Source organism: Vicugna pacos, chromosome 6, assembly GCF_048564905.1.
Source record: "Vicugna pacos chromosome 6, VicPac4, whole genome shotgun sequence".
Lineage (NCBI taxonomy): Eukaryota > Metazoa > Chordata > Mammalia > Artiodactyla > Camelidae > Vicugna > Vicugna pacos.
Window position 1 is genome coordinate 27748154 of NC_132992.1, and position 19649 is coordinate 27767802.

The following is a 19649-nucleotide window of genomic DNA, read 5'->3' on the forward strand; positions in this document are numbered from 1 at the left end:
AAAGTTCTAACAGCACTTTAAATGCTCTTGGTAGATCCAGAGAAGCTCTCTATAAATCAGTATACTAGCTGTCATTTCTGAGGACACCACCACCACCTCTAGTATGTGCTGGACAACAGAACCTCAACATGAGGATGCTTGCACCACACAGAATAATTAGATGACATAACCTCTGTCTTCTTTATTGTCTGTCTCACCATCTAGGTCTCTCCCTGGGTTTGGATCTTAGGCACAGGGTCTGGATGTAGGGGTAGATGCTTTGTGTGATGTAAAGGGTGGGCCAGGTGAGAAGGTCCAGATGAGATTGCTTTAGGGAAGTGAGAACCACTGTAAAATATTATGCATCAATTCAAGGGGTCAGGCCAACCCTAACAACCAATCGGGAAGAAAAAAACTGCTCAAGGGCATTGTATGTACTTGTCCAGTTAACTCAGAAGGCATTCTACTTCTTTCTTTCTAAATATTTAGGAGAAACCTTGCTGTAGCCTTCAAACACTAACAACAAGTTTATTGGGGAGGTGGGGGAAAAATGAATACATATAATGAGAAATACGAATAGATGTAAATAAGCATAAAACGGTACAGTATTGCAAAATTCATATCTATGATGAATTGTCTTTATTATGCTTCTTCCTTTTTTATTTTATGGACTTACTTTACTGTCACTTTAGGCAACTACTATTAACAGCATCTCAGTTGATAATTTCAAATTTGTTGATACCTTTTTTCTAGATTTAGTTGAATGCAAAGAAAACCTTCAAAATGCAAATAATTGATCATTTCTCAAGTCCCCAAGAATGTCTGGGACATGGCAAACCTTGAATCAGTCTTAGAAAGAATCATCTAATTCCAGCAAAGTATAGGAATCCCAGATCTAATCCTCAGATGGATAAGGACTAGCTGAACGTGAAATACTTACTGTGGCCAACTTTAATTCTTTCCCAATCAGATTTTCATGAAACATTTTTATTTCTTTGAGTGAGACAAATGACTTTTTCTAATACTTTATACGCCATTGTTAAAATTCAATTAGAAAATAAGTCTGTGGTCAAATATGAATTATTTTGTTATGTTTCACTTTGGATAATCCTCTTCTCTTTTCTTTGGCATTAGAACAAATTGCAATTACTGAACTCCAAAGATTATAAAACACCATCTAAGCATTGATATCAGGTATCAAGATTAGAGGAGAATGCAAAGACTGGTGTTAGAGGATAACATTTCTGAGACCAGATGGGGCAAGTTTAGAAAGGTTTTAAGGAGAAAATACAATATTCAATTTTAGAAGGAAAGGGAGGATGGTAACATATTTTGGCAGTAGCCTAGGCTCTTGCTACAAAGGCTATTATTTTCATTATCTTTGTAATTGAATATAATAATATACTTTGCCCTTTCACATAAAATTATATTTCCCATATCTCTATGGGTACGCTTCTCTGAGATTAAGCAAACTGTTTGTAGAACAGGGATTGAAATGAAGAGGGATCATATTCTTTTAAATGACTTTCCTCAGCCCTTCCCACAGAGAGGATGAGTCAGCCTAGGGCACTCAGCCCTGGGTCAGACCCTACCTGCTTGCACTTCCTCTGCCACAAAGCAGAGACCCACAATCCTGATCCAACATGTAGGAGTCTCATTCCTCCATCTACTCAAGTGGACCTCTCACAAAATTCTGTTTTTCTGTCCATGACGTCTGTGAAGAGAGTTTTCATTTTAAATTCTTCCAGTGTAATAGAGGAAAAAGGTTAAAAAGAAAGTCAACCTCCACCCCGATGCTGCAAAAATTGTCCACAGTTTCCCACTGAATTGGGGCCAGAAACTCTGCCAATTTTGCCTTCATATCTCTTAGTTATGCCCTGACCCCTCATGACCAGTGGGGCTTGTTGCATAAGATCTATCTGGGCGCCTTTCTAAAAGTGCTATCTTCGTCCATATTTCAAAACACTCACAGATATTTTATCATTAATTAGTATTCATATTATGTCTCAAACAATCTGTTCACAAATAGGGGAAGTGAACTAGTTGAACAGCTCTTCTGTTTGTCTAGTGATTAACATGGGTGATGTATGTGGAGCCAAAGACCTTTTAAGGGAGGAGGCAGTCAAATGTTGCATAGATAACTCCTAGAGCATTTAGAAGCTTACCTATTTTGGAGGCTGGACTTTTCTGGAAAAACTATACTTGGCAAACAGGGTGGGGAGACACAGTCCTCTTTAAAAATAGACCCATGCCTCTTTGATTCACAGCATCCTGGATTTGCTTTTCATCATGTTAACATGCCACTTGGGAGCTGGCTGGACTCCCTTGTTCAGTGACATATATTTCATAGTGGTTTATTTTTTTTAAAAAAAAAACCATTTGTTCTTTCAACCACAACATGCTTTGCATTTCTCTTTCAAATCTGAGGGTGTATATATAGATTGATCAAAACAATATTTTTAACATTCCAAACAATTTAGAAAGATAGTGGATGGGTGTCAGTTAATCTATTATGTTCATCTCTTCCTCCTCCCCCTCTTCAGCTGCTAATCTTAGAACTTGTGTGCCAAATTGTGTAAGATATTCTTCCAATAGCTACATGTGTGACTCTTTTGTGAGCTCTACAGACAGTTATGAGGACAGATTTGGAGTTGCATATGGGACTGTCACATGGTTTGATTGCCTTGTCTTCCAGGCACTGAGATTTCTTTTCACTGAGCTTTAATACTGAGGAATTTTTAGTTATGATAAAAGTTCAGCAAAGTCTCTATTAAAGAATTTACACACCTCAGGAATGGAGAAGAAAAGAAAGTTTTTACTCACCACCACTCTGTATTTGGCATCTATATATACTGAACACTTCATATGTTTACTTTTTTTCCAGTAGTGAAAAAAATTCACTGAATTTTTAAGAAAATCAGAGAGTGAAGAGACTTTATTATCCTCCTTGCTCTTTTGGAGCAAGATCTAGTAGATGACAGAAAAGAAAGCAGATGCTTTGTAAAAAGGTCTCAGATAATTCATGTCCAATTATAGAGGGTGATTTGCAGAAAAATGTGATCTATCAACTGTTAGGAGCCAAAAATCCTGTCTCTAGTCTCTGAAATGGTAAGGTGCAAATAAATCCATTGCAACTTTATATACACATATTGAAAACCTTCTTTCAGGACACAAACACCCCAGTCCCTCATCCCCCTGAACCACAGTGCCGCCCTTGAGAGACACACAGCCTTAAAACACAGTCTTCCTCCTTATCTAATTTCAAATGTTTCTCAAGAATAAACAATGTCCTAGTGATATCTGCATCCAATGAATGAAGACATATGATATTATAAAAGTGTTAATCACATATACTTGTATTAATTTCACCCTGTAAAATTAATACAGTGATTAAATATTCAGAGCTGCACCTTTATTTGGTTCGAAGTCTTAGTTCAGAAATATTAAAAATGGCTACCATATATTGATTGTTGCTTTGTGCCTAAACTCTATAAAATCAATATCTTACATACATTACTTCCAATCCTCAGAATAATACACCAAGGTAGGTATTTTATCTCCTTCTTCCCAGTTGAGTAAGTTGAATGAGGAGAGAAGTATATTTTCTTATGTCAGACTTTAATTTTCTTTTCTTGTTTTAGGTTGGAGAAGTCATGTACCTGGCTGGGCAAAATGCACTAGCACCTTGCACAACGAAACTTGTTAATGATGGAATACAAACAGAAGTTTCCATGTCCTTAAGCCACACCCTGAAAATTCTGGAAGATCCGCACAGAGGCGCTGGACTTCTCCACATTCTCACGGCTTGCTGTTACGTAACGAGCAGCAAGTTCATTGCAACACTCTGGATACCTGGCTGAAGAACTTAAGGACACATCAAAAAGGTACCTACAGTATCTATTTTATTTCTAGTCTACAAAAGAGCAATTTATGAAGAGGTTTTCTCCAGACAATATCAAGTCTTTCTCAGTGCGTTTCATAAGGGTTTGAACTAAATCCAGCATAATAAGTTTTGATTGAGCTGTGATGTTCTGCCTCATAAGTGGCGGTGCACAATTGAGAAGAAAATTGCTTAATAGAAAGTTATGATCATCACTAACTTTATCTTAATTCTCCAAAGCAATAAGCTAAGAGTTCTTTAAGAGCAGCTTAGTGCTCTTAGAAAATGTTGAAAAATACTCTATTTAGAAACATTTCTGTCCATATGTCACACTGTACTTTCTGGGGATGGGCATTTATCTTTCTGATATTTCGTCACTTAGGGTAAGTTTTATCTTATTTCTCCAAGGACATTTTAAAAGGGCTTTATCTATTCATTCTTCTAAAATATTTAACAGAAATTATGTTTTTCAGCATTAGATCTGTACCCTGGTTAGGGGTTGTACCTCCTAGTTATCCAACAGACATCAAAAGCCATTTCTGAAATATATTGAATTTAGAACATAACATTATTTGTACAGTTGTGTCATCAGAAAGTAATGGATTTTTTTAAATGAAAAATAGAGTAAACTGATGACTGGAGTTGATTCTAGGAAGAACCCACAAGAATCTGTTCTTTCTTAGTGTTAGAAGTTATGCTGGCAATAAATACAATCATTTACAGATGATATTATCTACCTAGTAAACCCATGAGACATGTGAACCAGTAAAACTAATAGGAGTTTCAGTAAGTTTAGAGTTTAGTAAGATTCAGAGTTTAGTGAGATTGCAGGTATGAAGAAAAGTTGGGGAAACCTTTTACTGTCTAAATATAATGGGGTGGAGGGGAAGACATGTACTGTAGCGTCAAAAACTCTTAAGAAATTTCAGGACTTCTATAAAGAAAACCATAAATCTTTATGGCAAGGTGAAGCTTTAAAAACTGGAAAGTTATACCATATTTCTCAATGGAAATGATTTAAAGATACCTGGTTTTTGTATTTTTATTTAAAAAATAAATCTAATTTCATTAGAATCAAATCTCACAGGGAATGTGCTTATTAACACAATGATTCTGAAATAGATATAGAAGAATAAAGCAGGCAAAAATAGCCTGGAAATTTTTACCAAAAGATGAAACTGAAGGAGAGAGGGGAGTATAGAGGAAGAGGAAGAACAAGAAAGTCTCACATGCCAGATATTAAAATATAACATAAAGATTCAATTAAAATTGTGTAGCATTGGTACAGTAACAGATAATCATCAGTCGCTCAAACTTGAAATTTCTTGTAAAATTGCTTTTACATTTGTAGAGGTGGGAGTATTTCTCAGGTCCAGCAGGCACACAGAGGTCATGCTGCCTGTTGCTGATTTGGCAAAGCTTGTTTTGGAGCTGAGCCTGCGCATTGCTGCTTCTGCTAACGAGGAGTCTGCCAGCAGTCCCCAGGAGCCGCTTCTTACTTCGGGTGTGACGCGTGGAGTTTGTCTGAATCCAGTAGGATCTAAGGCTTCCCGTATCTGAGAGCCTTTCCTCTCCCCATGACTCCTGGTGTCTGAGGAATTCTTATGAAAGTTGCTTTCTTCAGTTGAAAGGGAAAATATTTACTGGATTTGTGCTTTATTTTAATTTATTTTTGCCATGACTGACATATTTGAATTTGAGCTATTTCACAGATACCCTCCCCCAGCCCTGTCCCAGTGGCTTCGTTTGGTATTCAGTGCAAGCTAAAAATAAGATAATATAAAATTTTTAATTATTTAAGCTAAACTTAAATTGTAATATTAGAGTAAATATATTTCTTCATAATGTTATTTCTTTTCACTTATCCACAGATGTGGGTCCCAATTTGGAAAGAATTTCGCTAAGGAAAATTTGTAGGTTATTTTCAGTGAAGTTAGGGACAAAATAAATACTGGTCAATCTTTATAGATTTTGAAAAGTAAGGTAATTTGTAGGCATGCCTACCACACCCACTTTACAACTACATGTAATGAAAATTACCATATCACAGAAAATTTGAGAGTTCCAGTTAGCAGTATTTACTTTCCTGCTTAGGTAACGTCTATTTAGGTACTGCTTATAGTAATTTGTTACAGAATCATTGTATCTGATTATTTTCGTACTTTAAGACAGTGCATTTTTAGCTAAGAAGAAAGTGAGTTTGGGAAAGATCATTTTGCTGAGCTGAAATTTATGTCCAGTGTTGTAAGGTATAAAGAATGTATCTATAGTTTTGCTTTTAAAATGACTTGCTATTAGAAGTTAAGTGATCATTTTTATAATTTTCTATAAAATGAAAGAAAAGTGTTTTTAATTTAATTACCCATGTCTGAAAGGATATTTGAGTATATTCTTATTGGAAGAATTAGCAATTTGAACATACCATAATGAGCTATTATACTCTTTCCAGAAATTTTTTGGTTCTTTGGCTTTCTTTGAAGGCATGAGGAGGGTACAGACTGACATAATGTTATTCAACATGCTGATACTTCTTAGGATCATAATGTTGGTTGTTAAAACTTTACTAAATTGACTTGACAGTTTCAAATTAAGTATCATCTTGTGTTTTTCCTTTCTCCATATCTTTTTAATGACAGTGTCATATAATATGATGGTTTTATGAGTGGTTTTGCTATCTCATTCATCAGAGTAATCAATGGGGAAAGGAGCCATATGGGTTGTAGTCCATTTGTATTGGAGGGGACAGATGGCATTATTGATAGATGGAAATATTCCAAATATTTATTGTATAATGATATCACAGGGACTCTGACTTCTGAATTTTAATACTTTAATTTCTACAGTAGCTGGCAAATTAGGTTATTCAGTTACCACGTATCCATTTAATCATATCAATGTGTGAATTGTAGCATTAATTACCTTTCAGTCAATACTTTATTTTATATGATGGGCATTTCTTTTTCTAAGCTTTTGTGTTTACTTATCTGATTTCTGACCAAGCTATCAGTTTGGGCTTGAGGATTTTAAAGCTTAAAAACAATCTTTGGAGCAGACAGTATATAAAGAGAGGATGCCAGAAGCGAACAAAGTGAAAATTCCATAATGGTTCTCTCCCAATATCACCTTTGTCCCATGGGAGGTCAGAGGGAAGAGGGAGTCTTAAAGAATCTTTCCTTTACATTTGCATCTTGCATAAGTTTTTACCCGTGAGAGACTGCCTTAAATTATGTTGTAATATAACTGTGGACATAAGGACATAATGATGTAATTCAGGTTCTGGTTATATTTTATTTCCTCAATTTGAAATTGGGTCATTCTAGGAAGGATTACTGCTGGTATAGTATCATTAATGGACCATCCTCCTAAATGTTTGACATCATTCCAGAATCACATTTGTGCTGCTAGAAATAAATGAAATCTAGTGAGAAAGAGGTCTTCACTACTTTTATATTTAATATTTTTGTATTGCTTTAATGCATACTGAATGCCTTACTTTTGCAATTGCTAAGTTAAACGTGATAGATTGAGTCATTCTAAAAGTTCTGTTGCCATTGTTTTATTTTTAAAATATTATCAATCCCTATTATTGAAAGCCTACTATGTGTTTAAGCACTGCTGGAAGCTCCCTGCTATTAACCTCCAGGTTACTTACTATTTTACTTAGGAAGTAGTGATAATTCCTTGAATAGTGACCTTTTTCCCCAAACTAAAACTTAGAACACATTGCCCAACAGTGTTTTTTTTTTAATTTGTTAATTTGCTGTTGTACAAAAATTACAGAGATACTAAAATCTAAAGGCTTTTGCATTTAAATTATGAATTTATCAAGTTACCTTCATTACTGACTAACAGCACTAAATTCCCAGTATCTAGCTCACTGCCTGGCACAGGTCAAATTTGTTTGTTGATTGAGATACTGATAAACAAGGTAGGGTGATGCCATCGACAAAGACAACTGGAAATATAAAGAGTCTGGTTATATGCTTTCAAAATGATAGTGTGATCCCACTAATGAAATAGAAACTTTATACTAAATTTTGATAGGATCCAACTTTAAAAAAAATTTCTTAGAGAAATTGACTATGTAATTATATTGGAATACTAAGTTGACCAAGCTTTATTTAGTCAAAATACCTAATAGTGTTCAGTGGGCCAAGAGGACAAGATAATGTAGGCCTATCCAGAGACATCTCGTTCAGACTCTGTATGATTTAGGGCAAAATACTTGCATTCCTACTGCCCTGGCAAGTACGAATGGACTAAACACACCCTGCTGACTCCAGATTTCTCCAACACGATAGGACAACTTCTGAAGCACTGATTTAAATGGCACAGATAATATTCTGATAGAAATCTCAGGACCAATAATAATCCAAGAAAAAGACTAGCACTAAACGAAGTGATATGGCATTTGAAATAGTCTGCATATATTTACTATTCCTTTTTTTAAAAAAAATCAAAGTCTAAGTAAAGTAAAAGACATGAATATTTTGTTGTCACTAAAGTCTTCTTTTTCCTTTATTTGTGGAATAAATATATATGAGTGCTTCCCAGTAAAATTTGGGAATAATTTTTAATCTGAACTTTGTATCATATTTCCACCCTTTAACCTTACTTGATTTTTTTTCTCAATTTGCTCATTATCAGTGTTTGTCTCTCTCCTGCTCCCCTCTCTCCTTTAACACTCTTTCAGGCCCTGAGAGACAAAGAATTAAAGACAGACAGACAGATCACCTATTACTTTGAGTCACCAAACAGGAAAAGTTCCTCTCAGGCAATACTTCAGTGTAGTTATATTATTATATGGTTACTGTTATTTAAGAAGATTTTACTTCTCTCTTATTTTAAATTTTGTATCTTTGAATAATTCTCTTCACTAATTTTGCTAGAGGTTTTTCTCATGAAAGTTCTTATCCAGAGTTTTGGGTATGACCCATTTCCTCCCCACCAAAAAGATTATGCCTTCTTAAAAGTAAGACATGAAGACTAAACCTCAAAATTTAATTTGGATTCCAGTCATTTCATTTGACCCCAAGTTATTTAGAGACAAAAGACATTACAATTATGTTTTAAATAAGCAAGGCCTGTGTGGAAGTAAATTTTTAAAATAATATTTTAAGAGCACCAGAATACTTATCCAACTATTCTTTAAAGATGAAATGCTCTTACAGAGGAAATAAAATAAAGGTGCTCAATAATAAATTTCTACATGTAGTCCTGAGTCATTTGCACTTTGATTGAATCAAATTTATCAGAAGAACATTTTTTTCCAGGCAGCCCACTTAATTTCTGAAGACAGGATGATAGTAACTGATCATGCCAGTGAATAAAGAAATAAATTTTGGCATACTGAGGCAGCATATACGCTGAAGTTCTTGAACAAAAGCAGCCTGTCAATTATGGTGCGTTTAAGTACAGGAAAGATTGATGTTTGCCAAATGTCAAATCAGAGAGAAGAAAAATGTTTTCAAGCTTAGGAGACTGCCAACAATAAAAGGGAAAATAAATAAAAATTTAGATGTACAATATTGTTATACCTTGTCAAGGAAATGTTAATTGAAATCAGGCCTCCTTTTTGAAAAACATAAACGTAGAAATTTCACCAAAAGACTACTCAAGAGTCTGACAATCAATGCAAAAGCAGAATTTTGAAAGGTACAAACTGACGGCTGATATTAACAAAAATTGTGCTGTTAGATTATCAAAAAGCTGTGCCCTCAATTTCATTGTCAACGATCTCCTACTGATTAATTAATATAATCAGTTATGGTTTAAAAGAAAGCTAGGTGTTTTGAAAAATATCGACATAAACCATGTGGGACACCATCATGAACTCAATAGTTAAAATATGCAGGTTTCTGTTTATTTCTCCTGCGTTATGAGGTTTATGACATTTATTTGGTAGCTAGATATTGTTTTGAATGTGCAGTGATTTGAGTTATTGAAATACAGTTCACTTATGATCCATGTTAAGAACATGCAGTGCATTCAAATAACTAGGTAACATTAGGCCTTTCATCTCAGAGCGGTACATTTCATTTCCCTAGGGTTGGGATTAAATTGAGATTTTGTATTCATTTGAAGTATAATTGTAATGAGAATATTTAACATGGGTCAAACGGAGAATAGTGGCACCCTGGAAGTGCTTAGAAATAATTTGCTTTTTTTATACATTGTTCCACAGTGGGATTGAAAAAGATTACCATGCCTTGTTTAACAATGTTATATTGTTCTATTTGTGAATCTAATGAAATCTTTGGCAGAAAAGAACACAAATTGCTCAAATGAATTTCTGAAAATAAGAAGGCATCTGAATCAAATAATTACACATTTGAAGTACATGAGACACTATTAACAATCTTTACCTACAGAAAATCAGAGATATGTATATATATTTTTAAACTCTTAATGTTTCCTTTTTATTCCCATAATGGAAAGGAGGGGGAAATTGTATTTTATTTGCCCACAGACATGGGAAAGAATTACCCAGCAGAGCTATGTACCCATAACAGATTTTTCCAGACTCCTTTTTCCCCTGAAGCAGTCTTTTTATTTGTGCACCTTAAGTGATTTTCCATCTTTCTCACTGAAGGGCTCAGGTATATTAGCACCACTCTCCCTCTCAGGACATTGACTTTGTTAAAGCCGAGAGGAAATAAATTATTTCTTTGTGCTGGTTGTTTGTGAGTGCTAAACTGGATCAGCTGTGAGTAAAAACGGACCTGTCACTGAATGACCAGCTACTGAAAGCTATGTAAAAATTAGATTAGATTAGATGGTATCACAGATCTTAGAGAAAGTTTCTTTACGAAAGAATGCAAATGTCCGTAGAATTCATTAAGCTCTACAGGCTTTTCAGAAACTGTTTCAGCACTAAAACATACCCAGTGATCGCTTAGGGCTAGATCACGCTATCTCAGAAGAAAATAAGTTAGGTCAATGTAACAGGCTAAAATGATACACCACTTTCTTAGAGAATTACAGGCTTTTGCCCTGAGTGGAAATGTATTTATGTTGAGCGCATTCTAGGATGGAAGCTTGTTTGAATGTTCTAATAAATCCAATCATTACTTCAGGAAACAAAGAAGTATTGCTTACCCAAGAATTGTTAAAGGGAAAGTGCTCCATTTGGTAAACTCCCTGTGGTAACGTGGACGTTCTGCTGTGTGACTGCCATCCTTGGTCTTCCCAATACCACTGGGAGTAAACAGATGAATACAGTGACTATTGATTGTCTATGCTTGATTCAGCCCTTTCAAATGTGCCTAGAAAACAGCCGCTATATTGTCCATAGTAGAGACAGTCCATGTCAATATCTGGAACATGGCGAAGATGCCTAGCAATAGCACTATCATTTAAGATTATTCTGGAAGTTCTGGACCATTCAGTAAAGCAGTGAACTGATACAAGATTCATTAGAAAAAACGGAGAGCAAATTTTCATTTTCATGAAGTGTATAATCCCATACAAGATAATTTACATCAAACATACCTAAAATTGCCCAGCGCTTTTTCATTCTGTTTCAGAAGAAGATGGTAAATTGGGATGGTGAGGATGGGCTGACATAATATGACTTTTCTAATACATTTCAGAGTCCTGTCTTAAGAAAATGTATATTTATGTTGAGCACATTGTAACGTGGAGAAACTCCAGTATATCAACTGGAAAACTACTTGAACTTAAAAAAGGATTAATTAAGATGGCAGGATATAAAATAAATAATATACTTTTAGAATTTTCCATCCATCGATAATATCTTGATTTGGGGGTGAGGAAGAGGGAAAATAAATTTGTGGTAATAATCACAATTATAAAATATCTGGTAATAGCCTTAATACAAATTATACAAGACCCCTATCTGGAAGAAATTACAAAACTTTCTTGAGCAACATACACAAAAAAAACAAATAGATTTCAAGAATTATGCTTCTAAATGGGAAGATTGTAAAGATGACAATTAATGTACAGGTGTAACCTTAGCACATCAGTCAAAATTCTAGTGGGATTATTTTAGGAACACAAAGAAATTATTCTAAATATTTAGGATTCAGACTAGCAGAGGTATTAATAAGGAGAAATGTATATGAAATATGAAAATGTTTTCTAACACTGTATTTTGAATGAATGGCGTGGTACAACTACAGCCAGAATCTATACTTAGATCAGTAAAACAGAACAGATAAGCATAAAATTAACCCTAGCATTTCTACGAACCAAATATGACAGAAGCTCCTAATAATGTAGATGGAATAGATTATTCAGTGAAAGATTGTAAGAGATTTGGCCAAAATTTGAGGAGAAAAAAAGAATGATAGAATGGAATTCAGACATTAAATATAAGTTTTTAAGAATTTTAATTATATAGAAATAGTCATAAAATAGGAAAAATATGAAAATATTTATACAATATGAGCCTAGTCTGGTAAAATACATACACATATACACATATATGTATACAGAACACAGAAAATAAATTGATAGAAATTATACCAAAACAATATATATGGAAAAAAAGGAGGGGGGTTGTTGATATGACTGCAGGTGATTTTAGTTTAATACTTTATACCTTTTTGTAATTTCTAACTTTTAAATTATGGTGTATTACATAATCAGGAAGATAAAAATTTTTGTCTTTGGTTTTTAAAGCAGCCTTCGTGTTTTCCAAGTGCAGCCATCCCTTAATATCCCTGGGGTATTGGTTCCAAGACCTTTTGCAGATGACAAAATCCAAGGATGCTCAAGTCCCTTACATAAAATGTTGTGTGTAGTATTTGCATATAACCTATGCACATCCTCCCATATACAGCTGATCCTTGAACAAATTGGGTTTGAATTGCATAGGTGAATTTTTTTTCAATAAATATACAGTCAGCTCTTTGCATCTGCAGATTCAACTAACAGCAGTTCAAAATTTCCATTCCTATGGTTGGTTGAATATGTGGATGTGAAACCCGAAGATGTGGAGGGCTGACAGTACTCATTGTACTACACCATTTGATATAAGGAACTTGAGCATCTGTGGATTTTTTTATCTGCAGAAGGTCCTGGAATTAATTTCTGGTGGATATCGAAGGACCACTATACTTTAAATCATCTCTAGATTACTTAGAATACCTAATATAATGTAAATGCTATGTAAATAGTTGTAAATAAAATGTAAATGCTATGTAAATAGCTGCTGTTGAGGCAAATTCAAGTTTTGCCTTTTGGAACTTTCTGGAATTATTTGTTTCAAATATTTTTGACCTGTGGTTGGTTGAATCCATGAATGGTGAATCCACAGATATGGAGGGCCAACTGTACATAACAAGTAGTATATATTTTCTAGCATAAAATAGAGACTTTCTTCAAGAAGATACAGGTTTTTTTGTTGTTTTTAGTCTCTAAAATCAGCAGGCTTTTTTTTTTTTTTACCTTTTCAATGATGTACAGTTAGAGTATAAGCAGGGAGCATACAGAAATGCTTACCATTGTATTTCCAACACCCAGCATAGTGGCTGACACATAGCAGCATGCAGTAAGTATCTGACTAAAGAAGTAACTAATCAATATAAAACTCATCTATTTCCAAACAAGTATGAATGAATTAACTCTTTCAAATAATCTTTTCTATATTGTCATTTGGGGGGGGGTACAGTCCAATCAAGAAATGCCAATCCTTTGATTAGCTAAGTGTCCGATTTGGACCATAAAAATTTTCCTGTTTTTATTGAAACCTACTTAGATGTGGTATAGTACACAAGGCAAGAACTGAGAAGACCAAAGAAACATCTGACCACCTTTTATTCTTTCATACTACCCCTAGAATTCTGTCATCTTCCTGGAGATTGAACTTATTTCTTTTGGGGAGGCCAAGGCGTCTCCCATGGGAAAAGAGAAACCACTCTACTGCACCTCTCCTTTGAGGAGCTCAATTTTCAGTTCTTAGAGAACCATTTTGCATTAAAACGACTCCCTGGAATCTACGTTAAAATGGCACAATGTTGAATCCTTACCTTTCTCCCAGTCCTGGTGCTCTCATTTTAAGAGTTTTTTTTTCTTTCTTCTGTTATATACCCACTCTCCTTTTGCTTTCCACTAAGCAGAGTCATTTGCATTCAGCTATTTTGTGTAAGTGAATTACCTCATTCTTTTTTATGGCACAAGGACTCTCCAGATAAAACTTTGATAATCTGTCATCCTTGCTTTACATTAAAAAAATAAAAAAGAACTAATGACATGAAAAAGAATTGATCTAGAAATCAAGAAATTTGGGTTCTAGTCTTTACTGTTTTTCTCTGCGCCACGAGTTAAAAGAAATGGCAGTTAAATCAACTGTTGCAAAATCTTAATATTACCTTCTATCTCTAACGGTCTTTGAACATTTCATTCATTTATTCAACTAATACCATTTATTGAATTCCTACTAATTTCTCAGCACTGTGCCAGGTATTTATTTGGGCTGTAGAAGTGATGAAGAGATCATTCTTACCTCCATGATACGGTTGCACTGCTTTCTTTATGCAACAGTGAGGGAGATGATTCTTCTATAACTGAGATATTGAATCTTGGTTTCTGATTAAGCTTCCTAGCAAGGACTTCTGCAATTAAAGCTTTAAATTTTGTGATATTCTATCAAGAGAACAGGACATTATTTTTTAAAATTATTTCTGTATTTAAAAGTATTTGGAATGTTGTTTTATAAGAATACATTTATATTTTTATAACCACTATAACAGTAGGGTACTACCCATAATTCAACTTTTAAACAAGTATTGAGCAGGCAGCTCTCTTCATGACAACTTTTCAGATGAAGACTTCTGATCCTGTTAATGCTTGTTATTACTTTCAAAATATAGGAAGATTCACCTTTGGTATCCATCAAGAAAAACTTAACACATTTCATTTTTGTTCACCTGAGGAAATTGCTTTTAAAAGAAAATATCCAGATAGCTTTCCAAGATGAAGAGTATTCTGATTTTCACTTGACTCAAAGGGTAGAATAAATGAATAATTTTGTATGCAAGTTTCTTGGTTTGCTTACAACTTTCTGCTAAGACTCCAGAGACCTTTAAGCAAAGGATTCCACCAATTACATTTGTTGTATGTGTATGTGTGTGTACATCTTTTTCAGAAAGCATATGTTAGTGGGGCTATTAAGCAATTAGCTTCATGCATATAGATAGTTCATTTTGCACCAAACCATATGATGTGACTGGAATTTATAGAAAACCATCTTTCTTGCCAGGAATTGAGGCGAGTTAATTCTCTAGTTTGGAGAAGTGTGGTCTTATGGCTGCAATCTGTACCCTTAAAAATTAGGAGCCTAGAAATCTATATTCAATAGCTTAAAAAAGCACATAAAATATAAAGGTTTGTCTTTATAAAATATAGAAATTGGAAAAAGAAAAACAAAACGTAAGTAGCGTACCTGATTCATGTTGCATGCTCACTACATGTTTGTTAACTTACAATGAAGTAAAACCAGCAGGGGTTGAGATAAGAGGTTTGGGGTTTTTTTTTTTTAAATAAAATACATGCCATGAGGTCTTATGTCCTTGTCAGATTTGGCTCTGAGCTCTCTAGCAGTCAATGCAAAAAGGGAAATGCAATCAGTGAAGAAATCTGTGATGTCAATGAGATAAAAACAAACTGGCTGCTCAGGGGAAGCCCAGCTCTTTCTAGAAGTTTAATAACTATTTACAGAATGAACGAATGATGCTGACATCTGAGAAAAATTTCTCCCATTTGCACTTTCAGGAGATCAGTTGGCTCTTCACCCTCTTTACAGCAAATGACAGAGAACTTCACATGGCTATTTTCCAACTCAGTACCTAAGAGTTCTTCAGGAAAATTGCTTTGATGGAGGTGAAACACAGCCACAGCCTGATAATAGGCCTTAATTCAAACAATATTCTGAAAGACCTAGAAATCCTGAAGCAGAGGTAGATTAGTTGCGTTCACTTCAGGCATGGATATATTTTCCATGTGTAAAGTAAGATTCATTGCCACCTTTTGAAGCTCTAGCTGCATTTTACAAAAGGAGTGTGTTACCATCTTGTCTCATTTTTATAGCATTCATATCCGTGGCCACAACCGTTAATCAGGTTTTTTTTTTTTTTCTCTTTTGGGAGTGGTGGAGATTATACTAAAAATCCATGGAATGTCTACCACAAGATGTAAAATTCTACATGATTGGCCTTTTGTAAATATTAAGCAAAACCAGTAAATCAAAATGATCAGATTAACATATTTTAGCAGAAGCATCCATATGAAAGGAAATATTGACATTCTTTATGAAAGCTGCTTTTTCCCTTTACTGCTGCCATTTTTATTGTGGATTTCCCTGTTCAGCACTTAGTTCCAATTTTTTAAATGATCCATTTCAACACTAGACAGCAGTATTCTTCCAGTCATATGAGTTTTTGGTTGCATTTTATTACATTAAAGATTGCAGAGCTCTACTGTGAATTGCAGTATTAACATTCCCTACATTTTAGAGGGCTCTGCTCACAAGAATTATTTTGACTGGGTCCAGGAATTCTTTGTTTGGGCCTTTGAAAAGTCCAATGCAATTTAATCTTTAGTAGCAACTAAGTTATGAGTTTATTGTAGAATTACAAAAAATTTAAAAGTACATAAACAATGGGTAATTCATTCAAGAATCCCAAAGAAATGTTTGATTTAAAGGAGGTACCCAGTTGAAGATGGTAATACTTTCTAGTAATAACCAATTCACCTAAACAGAGTTTCTCAGGACTTTGCTTATATCTTAATTGCTCGAGCTCAAAATGCAGTTTTCTTAGGAACAATGCTATGAATTCAGGTCCATCCTGAATGGATACTTCAGTGCCAGTGCCGTCTCCACCCTCAAGAACTTGCTTGAGGCGGGTGTGGAAAAGAAAAAGGCAAGGACACAAATAACTCGGCAAACCTCTTTTCAACACGTTGTCAAGTGCCTTATAAAGCAAGCTCAAACATGGCAGAAAGCCACCACCGAATTTCAGAGTCGAAGAAGGCATAAAGTTTTCCAAGCTTATTCTATAGATCAACTGCACAGAATTTGGGAGGTTTGTGCTAATTAATACCTTCCTCTCGTCTGCTTGTCATTTCCTCTTCTCCCAGCAAAGGTAACTGACTACGCACTTACTCTCCCAAAACAGATGGGGCAGGCATAAAGCTGTTCCAGCTAATGTTCCAGCTGATATGATAATTAGAACTTTCCTGGATTTCAGAACTTTACCCTTTTTATTAGCCTTTGAATCTCTACCAAGGTGTCCTCTATCACTTAAGAAAATGATTCATATTGATCCAAAAACTGACAAATTGGCAAAGCTTTAGGGATTTTTATCTCTTCACTACAAGTGGCAGAGTTTCTGAAGCATAATCTGGTTTTGCTTGTGATAATTTTATTGTATGATCTATTTAGCATGGCACAATAGCTTGTTAGTATTTTGAGAATTGTATATACAGTTTTGGCTTAAATTTCTTTTTTTAAATTGAAGTATAGTTGATTATAATATTATATAAGTTACAGGTATACAATACAGTGATTCACAAATTTTAAAAGTTTTAATCCATTTATAGTTATTATAAAACATTGGCTATATTTCCCATGTTATACAATACATCCTTGTAGCTGATTTTATACCTAATAGTTTGTACTTCTTAATCCCTTACCCTATTTTGCCCCACTGGGAACCACTAATTTTGTCTCTATATACGTGAGTCTGTTTCTTTTATGCTATATTCACTAGTCTGTTGTATTTTTTAGATTCCACATATAAGTGATATCATACAGTATTTGTCTTTCTCTATCTGACTTATTTCACTTAGCATAATGTCCTCCAAATCCATCCATGTTCCTACAAATGGCAAAGTTTCATTCTTTTTATGGCTAAAAAAGATATATACACCACATCTTCTTTATCCATTCATCTGTTGATGGACACATAGGTTGCTTCCATATCTTGGCAATTGTAAATAATGCTGCTATGAACATTGAGGTGCATGTATCTTTTCAAATTAGTGGTTTTGGGTTTTTGGATAGATACCCAAGAGTGGTACCTTAAATTTCATGTTTACATTTGGAGACGAGTTTTTCTTTTTCCTGTAGGTCCCATTTAAATGTGATTGAGAATCCTATTCTATTAAATGAAGAATGGTTAATTTTGTAAATACTTACATTTTCTCCTGGTCTCCCAATCAGAGATGATATTTAAAATATTTAACATTTACTATAGCACTCACGTTGGCTCTAACTTCCAGGTTATTCTGTCTCTCCCTGGCTCCCTCAGTATCAAATTCCTCTGGAAACTAAAGCTACTAAGACAAGGACAAAAATCAGCCAGCCTGTGCAGATCCTTGTGGGAGCCACTGGCAGTGACCAGGAAGCAAGGCTTTGAGAGACTGGCTCAAGCATCAATCAGTCAAGTAGAGCAGGTGTCTGGAACCTGGTTAACTAGGCATTAACTCTTCAGCTGTTATATCAAGAGTATCCTAGGTGAGACGCCAGTCTGGCCAGGGCACTTTTACCATTCTGTAGGGGACTTTTAAAATATTTTAATAGTCTGTATAGTCTGTGGAGCCTTACCTTTCAATATTGACCTATTCACAGCCCATCATAAGAAACTGAATCTGCAGACTTAACACATTGAGGAGAAGCAAGCATTTTAGCCTGCTATCTGAATTTTCCCTTGTCTTCCATACTTGAGTCAGACCTTCTGCTTTGAATGTGGGTTCAATGCCTGTAAAATTTTTGATATCTCTTTACTCAAACTTTTGACTTTTTGCTTCTAAGTCTCAGTTTCTTTTTCTGTAAAATGGTTTCATTTTCTGTACTAGTGTTGCTGAGTCCAAGCTCATACTGCTCACTGCATGACAGGCCAATAAATAGAGAGATGAATTGGTAGGGCAAGGAATAGTGACTTTATTCGGAAAGCCAGCAGACTGAGAAGATGGTAGACTAGCGTCCCATAGAACCATCTTGCCTGAGTTAGAATTCAGGCTTCTTCTGTACTACAAGGGGTGGGAGTAAAGCCAAACATTTCCTGGTTCCTGTCAGCCTCCAGAGGGCATGTGTTAATTTCTTCCTTCCTGCAGTCATTCCCAGGTGGGCCTGGTGAGAATGTTTCCTGTGAGCTAAACAAAGATATTTTAGCTTAATGCTCATTACCTGGGAGGCAGGGTTCCCAGAGATGGGCCATTATGTATAATTTAAGCTTACAGGCAACATCCCTTTAGTGATGTAGCTAAAACTTGTAGCAAAAGCAATGGAATACAAAGGTTCAAGTAAAAGAAACAGATCCAATATGGAGTGAGATTTGTTCTTCCCTACTACCATGGCATTTCAGTGTACTCTTACCATGAGATTTAAATGAAACAATGCAAGGGAAGTTCTTAGTACAATACCTGCAGTACAGTTAGTGCTAGCTATTTTCCACTTTTCACGGGATCTTCAATTAATGAATTTTGTAATCCTGTATGCAGGTATATAGCAAATTGGTATATCTGGTTACGTGAACACGTGCTGTGCATTGTGTTAGAACAAAAGGATGACCATAAAAAATATATTATTATTGGGTATGAGATATTTTCATGCTTTCAGACGTTATAGGGCTATTGTGTACTCTGATGACTTGAAGAAGCCTAGGGTTGCAGGGACTGATGTCAGTTTGTGGCTTCTGGGCTTTTTATCCCTAATGAGGAAGAGATATTCTCTCTCTCTCTAGAATGAGGGAGACCCTTTGTCAAGCTTCAGGTCTCCCTGTACTCATATATTATCTTTTCCTTTGACTTCTGCTCAAAACTG